This window comes from Oreochromis aureus, linkage group 20 (assembly GCF_013358895.1).
Source record: "Oreochromis aureus strain Israel breed Guangdong linkage group 20, ZZ_aureus, whole genome shotgun sequence".
Classification (NCBI taxonomy): domain Eukaryota; kingdom Metazoa; phylum Chordata; class Actinopteri; order Cichliformes; family Cichlidae; genus Oreochromis; species Oreochromis aureus.
In genome coordinates this window covers 12,927,935-12,939,513 of record NC_052961.1, presented here as the reverse complement: position 1 = coordinate 12,939,513, position 11,579 = coordinate 12,927,935, and the positions used below count along the sequence as shown (strand labels likewise).

Sequence of the window (11,579 nt, the reverse complement as noted above, 5' to 3'; positions counted from 1 at the left end):
CGTACAGGTCCGTACTAAGTGTGCGACTCTGCCGGGGGTGTCAGCGTTGATTAAAATGACATAAAAATCAATTCAGACCTGCTTACAGTCAACATTTGGCTTCTTTCTTTTTTTTTAGAAGTGCCTGGCTTCAAACAAACGCCGTGTTCCTTCTCGTCTGTGCATAATATTTGCTTGTCAAAGAAGGATTCAAATAGTTGAAACCGCAGTCAAATAAATGTGGAACCTTCAAAGAGGGCAGCTTTGAAGTCATATTTTAGAGGAGAGGTGGATTTTAGTTGAACGGGTTTGTTTTTCTTTGATCACCTTTGCCTCAGTAAAAGTGGTACTTCCTCACGAGGCATCATTTATAGTGCTTTATGTGATTGATAATAATTTATAAATACATTATAGGTCATTCAGGAGCTATTAATCACTGATACTCAGCAGTCTAATAGATTACGTAGTGTGAACTTAGATTATATGAAACCTAGTTAAGCTCGTTTCAAAATTAATCCATCTGAAATCACTAGCTTTAGATTAGTGCAAGCCAGGACTGGCCTGCTAAATGTTCCACTATGATCGACTAAGATTAGATAAGATAAGATAACCCTTTATTGTCATTGCACAGTCATATCTAGTACAATAGTACAACGAAATTGGAAACTGTCCCACGTCGGCACTAGGCACAACTAAACACAACAAAACACAACACAACACACCTTTGCAAAGTGTAAAAACTGAGGCTAGACTTTGCATTGCAATTTGCACCAGGAAGCACTGTGTTGCAAGTAATGTCTAGTAATGAGAGTTTTGTCATAAATTTAATCTGAGGAAGAATTTTTTAATAAAGGTCACTTTTACAGCTTTCTTCTTTTAAACCCTTCTATACCACACTCACGAGTGAGGCTGCGTGACTTTAGGTTAGATAGTTAAGATAATAATATCTCTTTGTTATGACAGTAAAAGACATATTGGTGAAATTGCACATTATTCGATTGATTTAATAAGGTTACAAATCCTGGCAATCTATCTGTAGTACAAAGAGTAGGCCTGTCTGTGTGCAACAATGCAGTGCACATTACAAATGCTGAGATGTGTTCAGTGTGAGGTTTCTAACTGCCAACTCCCCCACCCCCCCAAAACCTGAGGGTTACTTTTGTCATAGGATAGTATTCTGTTGATCAGACAAAAGACCTGGGCTGTAGTTTCAGTAGGTCAGGCAGGTCTTGGCAGTACCTCAAGACCTCAATATGAAAAAGGGGAAGGGAAGCAGCCAGTTGGGCAAGTAAGAGATCAGAGCAGGGGTGGTGGAAAAACTTGCTCCAGCAGTATGGTTGGTGTGCAACGGCAAGGTCTGTGTACACGATGCAAATCAAAAGTGCTTTATTGCTTTTGTCAGTGCTAGAGAGAAGTCACGACAGCACATGGACCCAGCAGTGGGTCTTCTTGCAGCAACCTGGGACTGGCAGAAAGTTGACCTGGGGAGACACCATAGCCCTGACCAACCTCAGGCCTGATATGGTGCTAATATCAGACTCACTGAGGCAGTTGGTGGTCCTGCTAGAGTTGACCATTCCCTGAGAAGACCAGATGGAAGAGGCTCCTTGCCAAGTACAAGAAGCTTACAGGTGAAGCAAGGCATGGAAGACCCATTGTACCTCAATGTACCTCAATGTACTAGGGTTTTAGATGTGTCCTCAAACCAACACAGCTGATTTAAATGGCTAAATTAGCTCCTCAACATGTCCTGATCAAGGGGCCTGGTAACATCAATCATGTGATTCAGGTTGACCATGGTGAGATCTAAAACCTGCAGGGACACCCCCTCGTGGACTTTGCCCACCCTGGGCTATTTGAAGGGCAGGATCAATACTGAACATCATTAATGCTCCTGAGAAGACATCAAGATGGCAGTGGACCAAAAGGGGAGACCTGCAGATGACTTAAGCCACCCAGACACAAGCTGGAGACTGATCACCTGTGGCTAGGTTGCCTGGGTACTGGTGTCTGATGTTGAAAGACCTGAAATACCTGATGACACTGGATTTGGTTGCACTGTGGGTTGTGTGTTAAAACAAGCACTCTCATCACTCCCTTTTGTCCCCAAAACAATTAAAACTGTTATTTATTGTTATTTGTTATTAATGTTGCTGTTTTGTCGAGCAGTCTTTAGGGTTTCCATGCAGAAGTGCTTTTTGAGCTGCACATTTCTCGTTCAACTCAAATAATTGAGAAACATGTATATAAGAGAATTTAGTATTTTGAGAATCACTTTCATATTCTACAAAAATCTGCACAACTTGTTCTTTGGTAGTGATTTGCAGTTTTCCACTTTTGACATACCCCCAGTACAGGCCATGAACAAGACACGTCCAGAGTTTCCCCTCTGGGGAGAAAACACTCTGCCTAAAGCTAATGCTACACATAAACTACACATTTCCTATCAACCATAATTAGAAATAAAAGTGAAAATATAAAATTGAAAGGATAAGTGAGAAATTAAGTGCTATGATATCCCAGGATAATCAATATTTTATGGTATCTTAGAAGGGAAAGGGTGGAACATAAAATTGAAGGTTGAAATAACAAATTGATTTCCATTGGACTGAGTGTCAAAGTATGATTTTTGCATTACACCTTTAAATCTTTAGTCTAAAATTACTCCCGATGCATTCATAGATAAAGTGTAAAAAGAAACTGGAGCAGTGAGACCTCTCAACAGCAAACTGCGGCAGCAACTTACAGTGAAACAATTTCATAATAACCAACGAAAACAAACTGAAATTTTACCCTTACAAGGGCATGTACATTCTGAAAACTGAACCACAGTAGATGATGAATAGCCTGACCTGTCTTAAGAAAAAAAAAAGTTTAGTTTTAGCAAAATGTGTCAGTTTTTCCACATTTGGTCAGTCTGCTGTTTTAACAAAAACAAAACAAACGTCTCTACAGTAACTACAAGACACTCCTTACTTTAACCACCTTACTTTGGTGTGGTATAACAGGAAATGGGAAATGAATTTGTCAGTAACAAAGTGTTGTAAGTGATCGTGATTCAAACCTCCGGCTTGGATAAACAACCACTTTCATAACACGACACCATTCTTGATGACTTCCTTTCCATTCTCCACCACGCTCCCTAGAGTAAATACAGTGAAAACTACAGAAACCATGCACACTCGCCTTGTCTGCATTACAAAGTCATCCTGTTCGGCTGCACTGGGCTTTTTTTTTTTTTTTTTTTTTTTTACAGCCCATTACAGCTCTATAGCTAGTTGAGTTACAGGCCATTTTTAACCTTCTTGTAAATTCAGTAAAGTCAGAAATACCCAAACAGTGACACATCCGTGGTGTTTTCATTTGTGATATAGTCAGATTTTATTCAAATTAGTTACCATCCTGTAGCTGTTTTGTCTGCCTGATGGCTTTTTTTAGCTGCATGCTGGATCCAGTTTCTCTTCCTGTTGTTAAATGTGGACCTAAATATGAATAAGACTTTTCTTATTCCAAAAATTACCCAGTAAAAGTAATAGAGGTGATCCATTTAGCAAAACCTACAGAGATCATCACATCACATCACCACACACCCCCACCCCCACTATTTGCTTCAGTTTTCACCCAAAGCCTGTCCTACAAAGACTCCAGTTGCCTCTTTCCCATCAATATGGCTCTGGTGCAGTGATGGTGCCCATGGTAAAAGCACCAAAAACTTGCCATGAGATGTGCTACAGCAAACTAAATAAATAGTCAAATCATCAATGACTGATTATTTTCTTTACTTTTATTTGATTTGATTTTTTATTTGTTCACATGAGCCTCTCCTGTGATTTCTCCTCCACTGTTGCTACCTCCTTAACAACTGTGGATGTTTGTTTATCTCTTAACATTATAAATAGCAGGCAGTTTGACCAATATGCTGTCTATTTTATCACACTAGGAATAAACTACTGGTTTGTTGGCCAGGTTTGAAGAATTGAAACAGGGCTCCATTAGTAATTCCAGATTCCACATTCAAGATAATTTCATTAATTATTTATTATATTTATCTTAGTTTTCCCGAACAGCAGTCCTTTTTAACTCGGACAGCTGGCAGTTTGCTATTCAAACTCAGAAAACCAAAGATCCTAAAGCTAAATCTAAACAATAACATAGTGGTAACAACACCAAGCTTTGACTTGAATTATTTAAATGCTTTAAAAACTACAGGCTAACTTTGAATGGCTTTTATTGACCAGATTGAGCTATAAGAGGCCAGGATGATTACGGCTTTCGTTATGCTGACATAACAACTCAGTGTGTCAATATGCTTGTGTTAATTTGGTTAAAATGACAGAAATATGTTCCATGCGATAAAAATTTAAAGTGCAATATTAAACATAATAAATTCTGACATGGACTCAAGTTGTACCACAAAGTCTCTGATGATTTTATAACTAATCAGTTTTACCACAAAAAACCCAACTAACATGTAGTGGTCTTTTAAAAATTTGGACTTCATTTCTTTTTGTTATTTAGCATAATTCATTTCACGTGTTGTCTCTTTAGGACAGTAACGTATTAGATTATGTCTATTATATCGCAGTTACTGGCATAACTTTAAAAGATGGTTGTGGGACGTGGCGTAAAGTGCATCTGTGTTCTGGACACTCAAGTTCAAGTTTACAGCTTAAATACCAGTGTTAATTTAAGCTTGTCCACTGTAACCTGCTAATTTCTGTTTGTTTAACGCTCAGTTTTATGAGTTGTCAGCCTTTGTAAACATCACTGTAGTGTCCTGTCTGATTTAGTTTAGGCACTGACGATAAATCAGGAGGCACTGCTTAGAAACCAAACCCTGTTCATCTCCAAGAAATGACTGTGATTACAGAGTTTACAGGAGCTGTTGGATTTTACTGTAAACTTATATTATTTCGGTTGTTTTTAATTAAATCAGAAGCAAGTGGAAACTATATACAGAACAAACATTGTTTAAAAACTGATTCCATTTGATTTTTACAGAGAAAGCTATGAGAGAACTAACTATTACTATTGTTTTGAATGTATCTATGTACTGCATTTAGCAGGTTGTATTCTTCCAAAGAAGGCATCAATCCTCTGAGGTCCACATGTAAGTTGGAATAGGTGACAATCCTAACCTTAACTTTAACTCTAAACCTAATCCAAATATATAACTTTTTATATAACTTTTTTTCAATTTTGTATAAATTATTCATTGAAGTACAATTGGGGGAAAAAAAAGAAAATAATCAATATGCCCCACATCAAGAACTATTTACTTTACTACTACCTTTTTTTTACTAGTCTAATTTCTAAAAACAAGAAATTGAGAAGAAGAAATATATGTTACAAGAACAAAATATTTTAACTAAGAGAGTATTAAAATATATAGAGAAAAAAATAGTATTTTAGGAAAATGTTTGCGTGATTTTCTTTTAAGAAAAAAGGTGAATGTGTCATACATACATGCATCATATATACCCAATTAGGCTACATCAGTATAATAAATATTAATTAGCACAACAAATGTAAACAAGAGTAAGTAATTCAGTATTAATCAAAATACACTAGAGAAATAAATGTTCAGTTTTAAAATAACTCCAGTAAGAATGAGTTATTCAATAAAAGTTTAACTCCTTCGTCTTTGTTGTGGATTCCAAAGATGAAGAAGAAAATATCTCTTCCTCACAATCTTTCAGATCTTTACATATCAAGCATAAATGAGGCTTGTGTGTAGTAATAACTCAGTAATTTATGTTTTGTAAATTTAGCTTACCATACAGTTATAATGTGAATAGAGCTGCTACATGTCTTATAGCTTAATTATATAAAGAAATATGCTATTTACCATGTGTAAAATTAGGAAATAGCAGTAACATACTGTTAAGATTTTTGTTTTCTTTTTTTAATCAGCTAAGAGCCTCTTATTGGCTGTGTGTTTTCCCCCATTCTGAAACCAAACCTAAAGCATTGGATTTGGGTCATTACACAAAAAGTCTGTGGATGTCTCTGACCTGACCCTCTCACATTTAGCTTTATTTGTTTGGTACTTTTATAACTTTGCCATAATTAATGAAGCGATGTAAATCTGTAATGGGTCTTTTTTACTAGCTATACATATTTTCAGAGTAACAGGCTCTGGGGTACATGTACATGGAGTGTCTACGTTTTTTAACTTTAACATTTTCCAGCATTTTTGAGCTCTTATAACTTCATTCGTAACTTCATAACAGGTGACAGGCATGTTACATTTTTACAGCTGAAAAATACATTTAAGCTCTGTTTAAAAACTGGAACCAGGCTGACTTTTCAATGTAAAGCCATTGGTCTAACAAAGAGTAAAAGAAACGAGCATTGGCACCCAGGATGTTTTATCTGTTTTCTCATATTTCACTTAAAAAAAAAACCCTCAATAAATACATTTTGGGTAATCTTTAAAGGTTGTCATGTTGTGTAGGTCTTATAGCTTATGGCTCTGAAACAGAAAAACAATCAAATTTTCTATATAAAAATTTGGACTTATCAGATTAATCAGACAGTTTTAGGTCCTGAAGAGATGTTTCGAAATCCTTGCAATGTGAGCACACAGAAGGGATCGAGACATCAAATTTCCATAAAACTGCTTTTCACTGTGTGTCTGCCTCCATAAATCCAGTAAATTAAAAGATAATAAATACAATTACTACACTGGTTAATTCTTTACTCTCCTCCTAATGCCAGTTTCCCCCAACTCTCTCTCCTTGGTGTTGTTGGAGATCACAGCAGGTGTTTGACCTGCCCGGCTTGCTGCAGACTTCACCTCTAGAGGGCGTGCCGAGTGAAAGCGGGAATGAGAGAGTGGTGTGAGCAGCAGCGGCGCGCCTCGGCGGAGCAGAGCTGCGTCAAAGCAGCCAAAGTTAGACAGCATTACGCCGGAAATTAGAGGATTTTCATGTCAAAATAAAAGCCGAAAACACTACAATTGGAACGTGCGAAGACCACAAGCAGTGAATAAGGTGATGCAATCGTTGAGATTTAATGGAATAAAAAAAGATCGGCGTGAAGAACAAACCTTCATACTCATTTTAGCCAATTTTCTTTTAGCTGCTGTCAAGGTCTTTTTTTTTCTTTTTCTTTTTTTAAATTACTGGGTCACTAGATTAAATGAACACCCAGATAAGAAGCTATGCATTAAATATTTATATAAATGAATTTAGTTCTTTTATTTATTCAGCAATTTAATCATTAGAAAACTGGGTGTTGCAAAAAATATTGTTTAACTTGCTGCTAACACTTGTTTTAGTTTGTAAAAGAAGGCCTGTTGTTCTCATCCACAGAAATCCTTACATACGTACTATATGTAACACTGTGAGGTAACCTGTGCTTCAAAGCTATTGCTTATTTTTTCACAAACACAGACTTTCATGTTTGTCCAGAGCCCGTTATGTTTTTATTTGCAATCTTTAGTTTTGATTAAAAAAACCCATCGTGGGTGTTTGAACTTTACTGCACAGAAGAAGTTTAATACTAAAAGAATGGATTCCAATTCTGCTTCTGAAACTGGGCTAAAACCTGCAAAGAATCACATTAGTCCTGTATTTTAATTAGGGGTCAAATTGTTTAACAGCTGGCTTGCATCAATGCGATCGTATAACTCAAATACACTTCATTATGAATGCTTTTTTAGTATGCAGGTGAAATCTTATTACATCCTGTGATCAGACTTTTTAAATTTAAGATATTTGCATGGTTTAACTATATTAACAAAAAGACACACCAATAATATTAAAAGCTTTATATCAGAATCGGAAAACTTTAATAATCCCTAAGGAAATTATGTGGTTACAGTTGCTCCAAGACAGTAACAGTAACAGACTGAACAAAATGAAATAATACTATGTATTACAAAGTTTACAAAGTATAAGAAATAGCTGTAATTATAATGATTTAACTTGGCAAGAGTCACGTACATTATGTTCACCAAATATAACAGTGGTTCTCAAACATTTTCTATGATGTCACCCTTTAGAAACCAAAAATATTCAGGGCCTACAGGGGTGCAAGTGAATTTGCAGGTAAATAAAGGTCAGAATTAAAGCATCAGCAAAATGCTGCTTGTTTCTCACCCTTAAAGATAATTTTCAACCAGTTTGGTTTCACTTCGTACTTTTCCACTGATCATCCGAGCCTCTAACACTTCGATAACTACTGAATGTGTGTTTATCAGAAGCATGTATTCACAGTGTGAGCATGAGTGACAGCACCGGCTGATTTCCAATCCTCTGCTGGGATTTCAACTTCATACTTTTACTTACATTCTAGGGGTGTTTGATATTAATGCTAAATACAATAATAAATCACTTATTAAGAGTTTAAAAACAATTATAATCACAGAAAATGTCCATGGGAAAATAAAAGAACATTAATTTACATACATTTTATAACTATATTTTGCAAAAAAAAAAAGAGCAAAGAAAATAATAAAGGTTCTGAACAGTCTTTCTCGTGCAGCCATACTCCACAAGTTTGCGCCCTTTTTGACAGATGTAAACATTAGTCCTGACTGACCTCTGCCTCTTTAAACATCAGCCTAGGAACGCAGTTTGCCAGCAGATCGTTTTGTGCTTCGTACATCATCAGTGCAGTGTTAAGATCAACTAAATCTCTGAATTGTAAGATGTGTAGTTTTTATATTCCTTCTGTCAAATACATTTAGGATTCTTCTGCAGCGGCAGCAGCATTTGAGTTTGAAAACCTTAAACGGAAGTGTGATGTTTGTACTCCCTCTGTCTTGACAGTGGTGCTGGGAGCCGAGAGGGTCAGGGGGAGGAGAGGCAAGGGAGTGGAGCGAGAAGACGACAGGAGGAGATCCACCACAGGGTGACCAATTTAACCGGACCATCCTTGGACCGCTAGGCTACAAATGGTCCTCCACCCTGGGCGCCCGTACCGACAACCACCGCGCCGAATCGGATTGTGTGCTGCGCTCCTGTCGGCGGATAGAAACAGAAGATGATCTCGGTGAGTCCGTCCTTTTTTTAAAAAACTGCTGCTGCTGCTGCACACCGCAGGCCGACATATATAAAATATGTTCTCCTGTCACACAAACGTCTCGGGCGCTGTTGCGCTGCGCCGCAGACGCCCGTGCCACCTCGCTGTCAGTACTCCATTTGTGCCGAAGTGAATGACATGGCTGGCGACAGTTGCTGCGAGGCCTCCGCTTCACATCGGCGGCGGTGTGGCGGCGGTGGTGGCAGAGGATACGCGGCCAGTACATGTTTTCCACTGGCGGCCAATAACAACATATCTGTATAGCGGGGGGAAAGGATGAGCTGCATCACCGTGCGCCTGTGTTTCCGAGCACAGCTGACAGCGCTGACGGGTGTTTACAGGGCTGGCTTGCATCTCGCATGAGGCGCTCATAATGATTCGGATCTTTTTAATGACATAACTTTAAACTCAAACGCCTCTCTTTATGCGCTAATTGCCTTTCGGATGCGGTGGATTTCTTTCTTTTCTTTTTTTTGTAGGCGATCGCTCGCTTTCCTTGCACTGACTGATGCTGAGGAATGTGCAGCAGCAATAATATAAATATAATGCTAATCTGTTTATTTACCCAAGACTCGTGTTTGTCAGTGCACTAATCCTGTGAGCTATTGCTTTGCTGCAGACTGAAGGACAGAGGAGGAGAAGGAGGAGGGGGGGACGACAAAAAGAGAATAAATCGCTGACAGAGGCGTGTTGTGTCCTAAGTTGAGATACGGGACGCGGCGGAATGGTTTTATGGTCCCCGCTATGGTTGTCACACAGGCCGTGGTGTTATGTAACAAGAAGCCTACGCTGTTTGAATGCGGGCCCTCACACACGGCCTGTCTGTGCATGGCATTTAGGCACAGGATCGCAAGCACATCATCCGCACATGAGCTAAACAGGGCCGCAGAACATGCGTAAATTGCCCTTTCAAAATCCACAGCGTACCTTTGGTATCCCCCACCCACTACCAACTGCTTGATCCTATTTTTTTGTCCTGCATTTTTATCCTCTGGATGAGAAGTGCACCACAGGGAGAGAGAGACGCATGCATGCGCGCCCTCGGACATGTCTACTGCCCCGTAATGGGTGACTTGAATGCTCGCTGTTTGTGGCCAGTTGTCCGGTTTAAAATGCCCCTTAGGAATAGTCGGTCACCCCCTTCTTTCCCCCCCCCCCGCCTCTCCTACAGCCAGTGGGGAGGGATTGGGGGGAGAGTGCAGCCAGGCACCATGCAAACACAAGCGGCTGGCAGCTCCGCGACGTTTGCAAATGGGCATGAGCTGCTCGACCTTGTGCAGGGGAGCGAGGGACGCAGCCGGGGAGGTGGAGGTGGGAGGAGAGGGTAGGGAAGTATGTTCGTGTGTGTGTGTGTGTGTGTGTGTGTGTGTGTGTGTGTGTGTGAGAGAGAGAGAGAGAGAGGTGGTGAGGTGGTGTTGGTGGTTCTCCTTGAATGTTGTCGATACGCTGCCAGGGAGGAGGGATAGGCTACAGCTCGGACAGATACGTGCCAGAGAAGGGGCATGCAGGCAGCAGGATATAGCGAGGAAAATCTATTTTTGCTTCAACAACACATCGTGCCTCTCTCCGGTGAAAATACCGGCCGAGGAGGAGGAGGAGGCGGCGGGTGCAGCAGCAGCAGAAGCGGCTGTGCGTTTCCTGCGTTATGCGTTCGGCTCTGCACTACGGAGCTGAGGGTATCTGGCAGACAGACGTTTTATAATTCAATAAGGGACTTTAACAGTGCTTACAGTGAATGATTACAACGCCAAACTGTTATTGTGTGTATTTTCCATGACACGAGAGCTCTAATAGTGATATCACAACAGGTAGAAACACAATAAATTTGAACAGGTCAGCACAAATTCCCAATTTAATTCCACAGACATGCCCATTTTAACAGACACAGTTCTCCACGTCCTAATCCATATTCTTATTCTTGGACTCCACTAGAGTATCTCTGCATGATTCAAAGTTATCCTTTATGTATCATATGCTAAAGCTCAACCACTGTCTGTAAAAACTGGCCACCCTCTGTTTAAACCAGCCGTCCTATAATTAATTATAGCCAGCATGAGTTATTAAACGAGCCATTATCTTATACACAGTATAGCAAAATGCAATAGTGAGTGGTGAAATTAATGATTTTGCTACTTTAGGCATTTGAGATCAAAACAAGCAAACAAAAACAGCAGACAAAAGTGAACTTTTATTAATAGTAATTTGAAAGGGAAGTTGCTGGGCCCATTTCAAGCTTCACAATATTAAACTTGAACTCTTCTAGAGTAGCTTTGCATAATTCAAAGCAGTTTGAAAATAATCCTCGTCTATCTCCTTGGCCTTTGTCCAGTCCCTCAGTTCATTCTCTGTCTGAGACAAGTTGTTATAGCTCATTTCTTCTTTTGAAACATCTGTGTGCCCGACATGACCACATTACAAATGTCTGCTTTTGGTGACGTCATACAGAGCCAGAGTAGAAAAAAAATGTCTGAAACATTACTCTGAAGTTCAAGCTTTTGCCTGTCAGGGGTTGGTTCATAGAATTGCTGACCTCATTATTTGAAACTTGCTTTGTCGGGTCATTGTTAGGC

At 39.4% G+C, this 11,579-nt stretch overlaps 1 protein-coding gene across 1 annotated transcript in view; it reads left to right on the top strand.

The window, feature by feature from the left end:
• Positions 1–8,787: 8,787 nt before the first annotated feature.
• The window catches only part of LOC116310917 (adenylate cyclase type 6), a 43,824-nt gene continuing 41,032 nt past the window's right edge, over positions 8,788–11,579 (top strand). The window contains exon 1 of the mRNA XM_039603887.1: positions 8,788–8,979. The gene's annotated coding sequence lies outside the window, so the exon portion shown is untranslated. The remainder of the gene's footprint in view (positions 8,980–11,579) is intronic.